Here is a 13669-nt window from a genome sequence, read left to right as displayed (position 1 = left end):
GCAAGTTTTCGTCCAAAGCATAATGGGCAAAGAAAAACTACCTTCATGGGAGGAGATGTGGGCGACTCTTCAATAGGAGGAGTTAAGGATTGACATAGTGAAGGTCAATTTTCAGTGACAGCAGTGAGAGTGGAACAAAGACGAAGGAGGAGGAGGAGAATGCAACTCTGTCATCGAAGGGACAAAAGAATTCGAAGCAAAAGGAGGACATTTCAAAGGTGAAATGTTTCAGTTGTGGCGAGATGGGCCACTATGCATCCCAGTGTCCTTTGAAGAAAAAGGATAAGGATGAGAAACATGATCCTAAGGCTGCTTTAGCAAATATTGACAAGGATGAGTTTGCCATGAGTTCCCACGCATCTCCACGAGGGAGATGGGTCGATATTGAGCTATAGTCAGGAGGACTACATGTGGGCAGGATCCTTGAGGAGTCCACCTCTTGGATCAATTCCCTTCTACGAGAGCCCAAGATTCAACAGTAGCGAGATGGAATTAGTGTCATATGATGTAGTGGATTTTTTGGAGGACAAATGTAGTAGCTTGGGACCAGAGACGGATCAACGCAGAGCAAGGTTGGCAGCAGTGCAGTTGGCACCGTGTAGGAGTCAGCAGCATCACATAAGATTTAGAGGGACAGAATCAACAACAATCAGATTCCAACATTCATTGTATTTTGTTGAACACTATTAAGTTCAACTAATTTTGGATGTTTTTCAGTTGCTTCTCTCGGCAACTGAGTTGCAGTATGAATGCAATGTTAGCAGTGGCAGTGCTAGCGGCATAGCAAAGGCAACATTTGAGAGGGAGTTGTAGTACAAATGCAGCAGTGGCAGTGGCAGTGTCATGGGCAACAGTACAGTAGCAGCAACAACACAGTGTTGGTGGCAGCAGCAGTGCAGAAAGGAGGTGCTTCATAAACAGAGCAGCATGCAGGTGGACATTGTTGTTAGAGCACTTTCCTCGCTAAGAGGGAGTGTAGTTTTTGGTAGCATCAGAAGTGCTTTAGCCTTGAAATTTGGTGGAGAGGCTAAGGCACCGGAGTTTTAAAGAACTCAGAAACCGTTTGGTCAAATTCCACCCAAATTGTATTTTATTAATATAATTAATATTTTTAATGGGGTTCCTAAGTCTAAACTTAAGAAAATTAAAATATTAATGGTATTAATCAAAATATGGGTGAGAATGATCTAGAAGGTGGATCAAGTCATGTTTTAATCTTAGTCGTTGATTAGAGGCTTAATCTCGGCCGTTGAAGACTCAACAGGAAAAGTATAAAATAGAGGCTTGGGGTTCATTTGGAAACACACACGGAGAGAACGAATTGATCAAGAATTCGATTCCTAAGGGTTTGCTAAGGATTTCGAATTAAGTGATCATTCTGCAGCAGAGGGGCAGTGAGAATCCGGGAGAAGGACTTTCCGGAGAATACAAACAGAGAGGCAGAGAGAACCAGCAGAGCAAAAAAGTTGTTTGTCACACAGAAGCTGGAACTGCCAGGAACTACTGGAACAGCCAAGAAAGCTGACGCAGAGGGCAGAAGTCAGAACTGTCGGGAACAACCGGAACTACTGGGAACTGCCGAAACAACCGGAACTGTCGAGAACTGCCGAAACAGCCGGGAAAGCTAACGCAGAGGGCAAAAGAGGTGACACAGAAATAGCCAGGGTTAGCCAGCCTTGCGCCAAATTAGCCGGAATTATGCCTAGTGAAGTGAGGTAAAACTCACTCAGATTTTCTGCTAGTTTTTACTCTGTAAAGGATTGCTAGATGAGCATCCTAGATTTGTATTTAGATATTTCTCTTGCATAATAATAAAACCCTCAGAGTTGTTGCACCGGTTTTCCCACGTTGGGTTTTTCCGGGGACTATTGTGTCCAAAAATAAGTGTTTTCTATGTATCTTGTTCTTTGTTGAGTTTCTTGTTTCATGAGATAAAATATTTAATTAGTATACGTTACAGAAGTAATTTGCTTCAATATTTAGAAGAATAACTTGATCAATGTAATTTAAAAAAATCAAGTAGGTGAAGTAGATTCAGATTTGCTGCAGTAGGGGTTCCTTCGAGTCTAGGAATTTTCATAGACTATTCTAGGAAAACTTGGATCTATTTTTTGAGAACCAAGGATGAGGTCTTTGATCGGTTTAAGGAGTTTAAATCTCTAGTGGAAAACCTAGCAGGAAGGAAGATCAAGATATTGCGCTCAAACAATGGTGGAGAATACACGGATAAGGACTTCATAGATTTCTGTGCAAGAGAAGGTATCCGAAGAGAATGGACAACACCTTATAATCCAGAACAGAATGGAGTCGTAGAAAGGAAGAACAAAACTATTGTTGGAGTAGCAAAGGCGATGTTATATGATTAGAATCTACCCAAGTTTTTATGGGCGGAAGCATGCAACACAACTGTATACATTCAGAACAGGACTCCTCACAGAGCTTTAGTAAAGAATATGCCAGAGGGTGTTTTCACGGAAAAGAAGCCAAAAGTTAGTCTACTTAGGATATTCGGAAGCGTGGCTTATTGCCATATTCCAAACGAGAAGCAGAGCAAGCTAGAGTAGACTGCCAAAGTTGGGTATCTCGTGGGTTACAGCAAGACTTCAAAGGTGTATCGAATCTAGATCCCGAGCAGTAGCAAGATTGTAATAAGGCGGGATGCGAAGTTCATGGAAGATAGAGCTTTTAGGAAATATCGAGCTTTCAGGAATCTGGTCTAGCAACAGGGATCAAATCTGGTAGGAAGACAAGTATCTGGTTCAAGCACAGTAACCAGCAGTAGCATCTCCTCAAGAGAAGAGGAGCCAGGAATGTCACAACAGGTACAACAATAGGAAGAGGAACAGATGGAACCTCCCACCACCAGTGGAAAGACTAGTCGAGAAGTACAACAGACTCTGAGGGACGTAGAGGAATTCGTTGGAGCTCCTAGAGCCGAGAAAAGGTAGCGTAGACAACCTAACAGGTACCAAGCATTGGTAGCCCAAGTCAAAGAACCTTCTAGTTTTCGAGAAGTCGTACAGCACCAGGTATGGGTGGATGCCATGGTAGAAGAGTACAGTTCCGTCATGCCAAATGATGTCTGGGAAATTGTACCAAGACCAAATAAAATATCAATTGTGGGTTCGAGATGGATCTACAAGATCAAGTATGCTGCAGATGGCAATGTAGACAAGTACAAGGCTAGGTTTGTCGCAAAAGGATATGCTCAAAAGGAAGGAATAGACTATGAGGAAACTTTTGCCCCAGTAGCTCGGTATACCTCTATCAGATCCATTATATCCCTTGCAGCACAGATGGGATGGGAGATTCACCAAATGGATGTCGAGATAATGTTCTTGAATGGGGTGATAGAAGAAGAGGTATATGTCAAAGAACCAGAAGGTTTTGAAACACATGAAAAGAGAAATCATGTGTGTAGGTTGAAGAAAGCCTTGTATGGGTTGAAACAATCACCCAGAGCTTGGTATGGTTGAATTGACAGCTACTTACAACAATTGGGATTCATCAAGAGTGATGCCGATCCCAATCTTTATTATCTATTGGTAGAAGGTGAGCCGCTAATTCTGGCATTGTATGTGGATGATCTATTTTTGACAGGATCATCCAGACTCATAGAGGATTGCAAGAAGAACCTGGAAACAGAATTTGACATGAAGGATTTGGGGCTAATGCACTACTTTCTTGGATTGGAAGTTTGTTAGCAAGATGGTGAGATCTTCCTTGGCCAAGGTAGATATGCATCAGAAATTCTAAAAAGAATCAGAATGCAAGATTTTCGACCTATGGCTACGCCTTTGATTACCAATTGAAAGAAAATAGACGCTTTTGGAGACAAGGAAGTGGACCCCACCTTATACAAATAACTCATTGGGTCGCTTATGTGTCTGGTCAACACCAGGCCAGACATATGTTATGTTGTCAACACTCTTAGTTAGTTCATGGTGGAACCAAAAAAGGGCGCACTGGGCAGCAGCAAAGCACATTCTCAGGTATGTGCGAGGAACAGTCAATTTTGGATTAAGATATACCAGGGGCGATGATATCGAATTGAGTGGATTCACTGACGCAGATTGCGCAGGAATTTCAGTAGACAGGAAAAGTACCATTGGGTATTGCTTTGGTATTGGATCTGGGATGACCTCCTGGTGCAGTTAGAAACAGAAATCTTTAGCAATGAGAGCTGTTGAAGCTGAGTATATGGCAGTTACAAAACAGCATGTGAAGCTATATGACTCAAGAAACTGCTTGTTAATCTATTCAGGAAAAGGATGGAAGCTAGAAAGATTTTCTGTGATAATCAAAGTTGCATCAAGCTCTCTGAAAATCTAGTGTTTCATGATTGCTCCAAACACAATGATATTCAATGTCACTTTATCAAGGACTGTGTTCATAGGTACTCACCAAGGCTTTAGGAAGAACAAAGTTTGTTCAATTTCTGAAACAGATGGGTATGTTGGAAAATCCATTTCAATAACGTGATGTAGCATTTGAGAGGGAGTTGTAGTACAGATGCAGAAGTGGCAGTGGCAGTATCATGGGAAGCAGTATAGTAACAACAACAGCACAGTGTTGGTGGAAGCAACAATGCGGACAGATTATGCTTTAGAGACAAAGCAGCATGCAGTTGGACATTGTTGTTAGACCACTTTCCTCGCTAAGAGGGAGTGTTATGTTTTGGTAGCATCGAATGTACTCTAGCCTTGAAAATTGGTGAGAGGCTAAGGCACATGAGTTCTAAAGAACCCATAAACAGTTTGGTGAAATTCCACACGGATTGTATTTTATTAAAATAATTAATATTTTTAATGGTGTTCCTAAGTCTAAACTTAGGAAAATTAAAATATTAATGGGTATTAATCAAAATATGGGTGAGAATGATCTAGAAGATGGATCAAGTCAATTTTTAATCTTAGTCGTTGATTAGAGACTTAATCTTGGTCACTGAAGTCTCAACGAGAAAAGTATAAGAAGGAGGCTTGGGGTTCAGTTAGAAACACACATAGAGTTGATCAGTCAGTTGGATTTTCCTAGGGCAGGATTTGCTAAGTAATTCGAACCAATGAGGATTAGAGGCAGTACTGGAAGGAAGTGATTTCATGTTCCAGTGAATATACGTCAGAGAAGACAGTGAAGGGTAATAGAGCCAATGCTGAGCCAAGGAGGGACAGCGCAATAGCTGGAGGAGATTGACGCAGAGGGACAGCGCAGAAACTAGAGGTTGACGTAGAAGTGTTGGGGGATAAGAAGAGATCAGTGCTAGGAATCACTGTGGGTGATTAGCAAGAGAAATCTCGATTTCTCAGCAGCAGCCCAGGTTGACGCAGTCAAAGGGAGTCTCCACACAGAAGTCACGCAGTGGCTGCGTACGCTCACGCAAAGACTATGCAGCGGGTCATCCAGGAGCTGGGGATAGGATAAAATCTCCAGAATCAGTGTGAGAAAATTCCCAGCTATCTTCTCTGAGTGGATTGCCATTTTCTCTGGGGCATCCAGATTGTATTCAGATATTTACTGCCAATAATAGAAACCCTCAGATCTGTTGCACCGGTTTTCCCACATTGGATTTTTTTGGGGACGATTGTCCAAAAGCAAGTGTGTCAATGTGATTGTTCATATGCTAATGTTTCTCTTGCCTTTTAATTTTCAGTTCTTAATTTGTGAAGTCTGCAGCTAAATTTATTTTTATATTTACTGAAGCATTAGTGAATAACTTATTGTAAATAAGTAGGAGAAATAAATCAATTACTGCAGCAAATTTTCACAATTATTCTTCCAATAGATTCTCCAGAGGATTTTGAGTTTGGCATCTATATTTTTTTGTACTCAAATTTTTGTTGTTGCGTAATAATAAAATAAACTCTCATTTGTTGCACTGTTTTTCCCTTCGAGGGTTTTTTCAGGGACTATTATCCAAAAATATTGGTGTCATTTCTTATTGTGTGTGCATCTATTTTCTCAATTCCAACATTTTATTTACCTTCCAAAGAATTTATTTCTGAAAATTGTAGCGTGATTTATTCGATATTAATCAAAAAAATAATAAATTGCTAATCAGTTGGGACTCAAGAGAATAAATTCCAATTGCTGCATGTCAAGGAAATTTCATAAGGAGCTCAGTGTTTCAGCATATGGGGGAACTTTTAGATCTCATCTGGAGTCATTAAAGTGCCCAACGCTCTGCTCTAAGGTAGCAACGCTGCGTCTGCAAGGTCATCACTGCTCTCTGGAAGGTGCAAAATGGCTTGGGCAACTTGTATAGTAGAGTGATGTAATGTGCCCTCAAAGGCTTCTATTGTTGTGTGAAGAATCACCTGGAAAAACTATATAAATTTCAAGTGAGAGCAACTAATCATTAGGGGCAATGACCATAAATGCATCACAGTGGACATAATAACACTTCAAACTGAGATCACCTTCACATATCTAACTAGACCAAGTCTCGTAAAAGTGTTCCCTACTAGTGTTAGATAGCTATATGGTCAACCCTATTAGGTGTTTCCAGCCCCTAAGGGGAGGTGACATGTCCTAGTTCAACCCTTCAATCCATAAGTGCTTGTGATAATGGTGGAAATGGAGGGGTAGGACTTCAAGGCAAGGTGTCATTTCCATGGGACTAGTTGATGGAGGTTCATCATCTTGAGTGTATAGATGTAAGGAGGGAACAATCAAGAAGGCATGAGTTACCCTTTTTCTCAACCTATTTTTTCTAACCCTCTAGTGTGCCTTTTACTTCTTTTTGATAATGCTTTGAATAGGAGCATAGCTTAGGAGCCCAAGTTACTGATTTAGCATTTATTTATCCCTTAATGATGAGTTAGTTTATCGCTCATCAGGGTTAGGAAATGGAAGGGTTCCTTTATTAAGTGAAAGAGCATTAAGTGCTAGTGAGGGGGGTAGAGCTCAGGCTAGGTTTTTCCGGATGCACTAATTAATGTCTCAAGCATCTTTTGCTTTTTAACTTTATTTTCCTTTCATTGTGGCCATTTTATATTTTTTATCTTTCCTTTAGTTGCATCAACCTCTAAGGAAAAGTTTTCAGCCCAGACTCAAGGATGAGGATAAGAGAGTGCCGGTCCCAGTGAATCGATGACCACAAGCTAGAAGAATGGATATGAAACTTGGAGAATGATGGAAAGTTCTATGGATTCTGGAATAATCATGGACATGCTACTTCAATCCAAATCTCCCAAATAGTGCCCCTCCTATAACCCTATTGTCAGTTTTTGCAGCATCAGACAGGTGTTCTAGTCTCGATTTATGTCTAGGAGACAAAGGAACATGATATCTTCAAAACCCGGAAAAGGTTTCATGAGATAAGCTTGTGAAACGCCTTACTTAAATTAATTAACCATCATTTAAATTTTTTGTAAGTCTAACTTAGGAAAGTTGGTTAATTAATAGGAATTAATTAAGTAAAAGGTATGAGAGTTCCAGAAACTCACACAGATTGAATTTGAGATGGTCTTAGCTATTGATAATGATTTAATCATGGCCATTGAAGACTCAATGAGAGATTATAAGAGCAAGTCGATGGGGTTGGAGATGATACACTTGAGCATAGTGGTGAGATACAAGGAGAGTGAATTCCTTGGCAAATCGAGTTATCTAGTTGCATAGTTTGAGCAAGAAGGAAAGAAAAAAAGAGAGGGAGTAGCAGAGATAAATTCAGAAGGAATTTCATAGTGATTTCTAGTTCCGAAGAGCCAGTAGCGAGGAGGCCAAAATATTATGCAGAAAAGTTGTCCAGGTTGAGCGACAGAGGCAGAAAACCTAGTGCAAGTGTCAGGAAGAGATCGTTTCAATGGTTGAAGATCGAGAGACTACCCGGAAGGAAGAACGACTCATTTCCAGTGACAGACGGAGGCTAGACGGCTTACTTGGAGGCAGTTCTAGAAATCTTACAACTCGCCAAGGCCAGCAGTGCGAGCAGCGAGTCAGACAATGTGAGCGGGTCAGGAGGAGGTCGAATTATTTTGACAGAGGGAGAATCTTCTCCTAATTATGTTTTGCAAGATTTTTGTTGGAGGATTGCCAGTTTGGGCATCTGAAGATTGTACTTATTATTTTTCTATTGCATGATAATAAATAAACCCTCATCTCCTGCACTGGTTTTCCCTTCAGGGTTTTTTCGGGGACTACTATCAAAAAAATATTGGTGTCATTTTTATTGTGTGTGTGTGCATCTATTTCACAGTTTCCAATATATTTTATGCAACGTAATTTTCTTGTGAAGAATTACAGTGTGATTTATTCGTTATTTTCCATAACAAATAAGCTACATAATTAATCAGTTAAAAGAATAAATTCCAGTTGCTTCATTTCAAGGAATTTTCACATGGTATCGGAGCATTAAAGATCATATCGGAGGCTCAGTAGCAAAAGGGAGAACTTTTGCGGTTTCAAAGGGAGTTTTGCACAAAATTTCTCAGATCTGTGCAGGCCACCAAGAAGTGCAAAGTGCAGAGGCAGATGGTTTAATTTTTAGTTGTAGCTAGCAAAATAAATTGATCAACCTCAGTAGAAGAGGTTTGCAGGTTGTGGATTTGTCGGTAAGCAGTTCTGGTGAGCAGATCAATCAATTCGATTTGGGCGCAGTTGGTTTGCATCTAGTCAAGCAGTAGCAGATCAGTGTTGGGTTGAAGAGAAAAGCACACAAAGGAGAGGAATTTCAGATTTCTTAGAGGGTTTCCAAATCCAGTTTCCAAGAGGAAATCCATAATTTCTAGTAGTAGACGTCGTAGCAGTTTTTTCAATCATCTAGTGCGAGCTTTAGGAGCAACAAATTGTGTGCCAGATTCTGAAGGAGGACTTTTGGAAGGTTGAGCGAGTTCCCAGTTGGGGTAACAGGAAATGTGAGGACCAGAGAATGATATATGGAGGCAAATAGTAGTAGATTTGTGCATTCCCGAAGGGAGTGCAAGTAGCAGAGGAAGGGTCGACCAGGAAAGGGAGGAGATTCTTGTTTATTTCCCAGAATTTGAGTTTTCCAGGGGTGGCCGCAATAGGTCTCAGGGATGAAGATAAACTTGATGGAGCCTCAAACTTTGGTATTTGGAAGGCTAGGATGATATTCCTATTAGATGAGCATGGCCTAAAAGAGTTCGTGACAACAAACCCTATCTTGTTCCACAAGTATAGGAAGGATATGGCCAAAGCCAAGAGGATGGTCTTGGATGGAGTCTGAGATCATATTGTTCCACACATTGCAGAGAAAGCAACAACAAAAGAGATGTGGGATGTCGTTGTGAAGTTATACCAGGATCCATCTAAGAACATGAAAATGGTTCTCAAGGAGAAGCTGAGGACCACAAAGATGATGAAGGGTGAAGGCATAACTCCATATCTCACCAGAAATTGAGATGTCCGAGATGAGTTAACAGTTATAGGTGAGAAACCAAAGGAAAGTGAACTTGTGTGAATAACATTAAATGGGTTTACAAAAGAGTGGGCCATGTTCATTCAAGGAATTATTGGACGAGATAGATTGCCTAATTGGGAACGCCTATGGAATGATTTCACACAGAGGAGCTTAGGCTTAGTCTTGTCCAAGGTACCACCAACAATAGTAGCAAAGGGTCGAAGGTTGAGGAGGAGGAGAATGTAGCCCTTGCCAATAAAGGAAAGACAGGAAAAGTCTCAGTCAGGGACAAGGCTCAAAGGGAGGAGCGAAGAAGAAAAGAATCTGTCAAAGATCAAATGTTTTAGGTGTGGTGAGTTTGGTCACTACAGTACCCAATGTCCCAAGAAGAAGAAGGAAAAGAAGGGGGAACAATAGACAACAACTTCAACACATATATACGAATTAACCTCTAGGTTGGATGAGTTTGCATTGATAGCAGCTATATCGCCAACTGGAGGAGGAGCATGATGCTTTAGAGTTGTAGGATTGGGTAGGATCCAAGGAGAACAACATTGAACAGGTGTTTCCTCATGGATTATTACCTTTGCTATAGGGGCCCACAACTTTTAGTAGCAAGAGGATCAATGTTAGTACGCACAGTCAAATCTTAAGGGATAGTGTAGAGACTAGTTGCAGTCATTTACTGGAGGGGTGCAAAGACATTTGGGCACAGACAGTTACTTGGTAGACAATGTAGATACTAGTTGCAGTTAGGGACTCAAGAGCCAGTTGCAAAGCCAGTATGAGGACATAGTAGATCCATAGATTAGTTCTCAATTGCAGTAGTTGCGCAGCAGCAACAACGCACATGCAGGTTGATTCATCTATAGGGGTAGTAGATGAATCGAAGTATGTGCAGTGACTTGATGGATAGTGACAGGATGTTACAAATGTCAGACATCAACAACGTGAGGGAAGACGCTATGGGAGAGAACACCTTCCTCGATAAGAGGGAGTGTTAGATTTTGTAGCATTAGATAGGTTTTCTAGTCTTGATTTGTGTCTAAGAGACTAAGGAACGCAAGATTTTCAAAACCCAAAAAAGGTTTCATGAGATAAGCTTGCTCAACACCTTAATTAAATTAACTAACCATCATTTAAATTAATTAACCATATTCTTAGGAAAATTGGTTAATTAATAGGAATTAATTAAGGAAACGTGAGAAAGCTCGAGGAACTCACATGGATTGAGTTTGAGATGATCTTAGCCATTGTTAATGATTTAATCATGGTCGTTGAAGGCTTAATGAGAGATTATAAAAGCAAGTCGATGGGGTTGGGGATGATACACTTGAGCACAGTGGTGAGACACATGGAGATTGAATTCCTTGGTAGATCAAGCTATCCAATTGCAGAGTTTGAGCTAGAAGGAAAGTGGAAACAAGAGGGAGTAGTAGAGAGAAATTCGAGAGGAATTTCATAATGATTTCCAGTGCCAAAGAGTCAACAGAGAGGAGACCAAAATATTTTGCAGAAAATCCGTCTAGGTTGAGCAAGCCAGAAACCCCAGCACAATTGTCGGGAAGAGATCATTTCAGTGGCTGAAGGCTAGGAGAGCACCCGGAAGGCAGAACGACACATTTCTAGTGATAGAGGGATGTTAGATGATGCAGTTGGAAGCAGTTCTATAGGTCGTACTACTTGCCTATGCCAGTGTTGAGAGTAGTCAATCACGCAATGCGAGCAGGCTAGGAGCAGGCTGAACTATTTTGGCAGAGGGAGAATTTTCTCCTAATTATTTTTGGCGAGATTTTTGCTAGAGGATTGCCAATTTGGGCATCTAGAGATTGTACTCAAACTTTGGTGCTGCATATTAATAAAATAAATCCTCATATGTTGCACTAGTTTTGATCCAGGTGGATATTGGTGGCCACCCGCCAATTCCACTTGGGCCCCCATTGTTTCTTTCAATTTCCTTAATTCTAGCATAGTTTTCTATTTTTGGCAAATTTTTGGGTCGTGAACTTCCGAAGAAACGACGTTTTTTTTCAGAGAATGGGAAAACATGGGTCTTTAACTAACACTTGCAGTTGAAAGTGGTAGTCCTTTGATTACTTTGGAGAGTGTCTTCATCGGCAGGAAGCCTGAGGTGAGTCATTTCAGAATATTTGGGAGTTTGGCATACTGCCATATACCCAAAGAAAAGATAAAGAAGTTGGATCAAACTGCAGAAAAGGGATATCTTGTGGGATATAGCGAGAATGCTAAGGCATATAGAATCTATCTTTCGGGAAATAGGAAGATCGTAGTGCGACGAGATGTAAAGTTCATGGAGGACAAAGCTTTTAGGAAATCCCGAGAAATGCCTTCCGAAGAGTAGTCAAAGAATGATCAAATGGTCCAGCCACTTCGACTAGCAGAAACCAACACTAGTATTTCTCCAAAAGACAAGAATCCAGAAGTATCACTACAGGTGGAGTCTCAAGAGGAGGAGCAAATAGATCTACCCACTACCAATGGAAGAACGAGCAGGGAACTTCGAATGATACTACGAGATGCAGAGGATTTCATTGGAGCTCCTAGGAACGAGAAAGGGAGAGTAGACAACCAGATAGATACCAAGCCTTGGTGGCTCAGGTTGGAGAACCCTCTAGTTTTCAGGAGGTCGTTCAGCATCAAGCATGGGTAGATGCTATGGTGGAGGAATACAGTTCCATAATGGTCATTGATGTCTGGGAAGTGGTACCTAGGCCTCAGGACAGGTCAGTTGTATGTTCGAGATGGATCTACAAGGTGAAATATGTTGTAGATGGCAGTGTGGAAAAATACAAAGGCAGGTTCGTGGCTAAGGGGTATGCTCATAAGGAAGGGATAGACTATGAAGAAAGCTTCACCCCAGTAGCCAAGTATGATTCTATTAGATCCGTGATATCCCTTACAGCACAGATGGGGTGGGAGATTCACCAAATGGACGTCAAGACTGCGTTCTTGAACAGGGTGATAGAAGAAGAAGTATAAATTGAACAACCAGAGGGTTTTGAGACACATAAGAAGAAATCTCATGTATGCAGGTTGAAGAAAGACTTCTATGGGCTTAAACAAGTGCCTAGAGCATGGTACAGTCGAATTGATGGTTACTGGCAAAAGATGGGATTCGTCAAGAGTGACACAGATCCCAACCTCTACTATCTGATTGTAGAGAATGAGCCTCTAATTCTGGTGCTATATGTGGATGACCTTTTCCTAACTAGTTCATCCAAGCTCATCAAAGATTGCAAAGAAAACCTAGCTACAGAATTTGACATGAAGGATTTGGGATGGATGCATTATTTTCTGTGGTTGGAAGTTTGGCAGCAGAAGGGTGGAATTTTCCTTGGACAAGGGAGATAAGCTACAGAAATTTTGGAAAGGTTCAGAATGTAGGACTATAGACCTATGGCTACTCCAATGATTACCAACTTGAATAAGATTAATGTGTGAAGATAAAGAATTCGATCCCACCTTGTACAGGTAGCTCATAGGGTCCCTAATGTATCTGGTCAATACCAGGCTAGACATTTGTTACGTTGTCAACACCATTAGTCAGTTCATGGTGGAATCAAAGAGGGCACACTGGGCAGCAGCCAAGCATGTTCTCAGATATATACAAGGGACAGTTGAGCATGGCTTAATGTGCACCCGCAAATTGGGCTGGAAGTTCAGTAGATCGGAAAAGTACCACTGGGTACTATTTCAACATTGGATCAAGAATGACCTCCTGGTGTAGTAGGAAATAGAAATTCGTAGCTCTGAGTTCAGCTGAAGCTGAATATATGGCGGCTAGCACAACATCGTGTGAAGCCATATGGTTTAGAAAGTTTCTTGTGAATCTATTCAAGAGAAGGATGGAAGCGACCAATATTTTGTGTGATAATCAGAGTTGCATCAAGCTCTGTAAGAATCCAGTTTTTCATGATCAGTCGACGCACATTGACATTAGGTGTCACTTTATCAGATACTATGTCCAGCGAGGGGCCGTACAGTTAAGGGAGTTGCAATGCAACAATTAGTAGTGGTAGTTCTATGGGCAGCATGATGCAGCATATTAAGAGGGAGCTATAGTACAAATGCAGCAGTGACAGTGGTAGTGTCATGGGAAACAATACAAGTTGCAACAGTGTAGTGGATGAAGGGAAATAGGCTAAGATTCAGCAGCGCAAAGGAACGATGACGTGGATCAGTGTGATACTTCTACTTGGAAGTATTGCTAGAGCACATTCCTCGCGAAGAGGGAGTGTTGATTTTTGGGTAGCATCAGATGTGCTCTAGCTCCGAAATTTTGTGGAG

This window comes from Pinus tabuliformis, chromosome 8, assembly GCF_031772625.1.
Source record: "Pinus tabuliformis cultivar Carrire ecotype Pingquan chromosome 8, CPIR1, whole genome shotgun sequence".
In the NCBI taxonomy this organism is placed as follows: Eukaryota; Viridiplantae; Streptophyta; class Pinopsida; order Pinales; family Pinaceae; genus Pinus; species Pinus tabuliformis.
The sequence above is the reverse complement of the archived record's forward strand: the minus strand, read 5'-3'. Positions refer to the sequence as shown.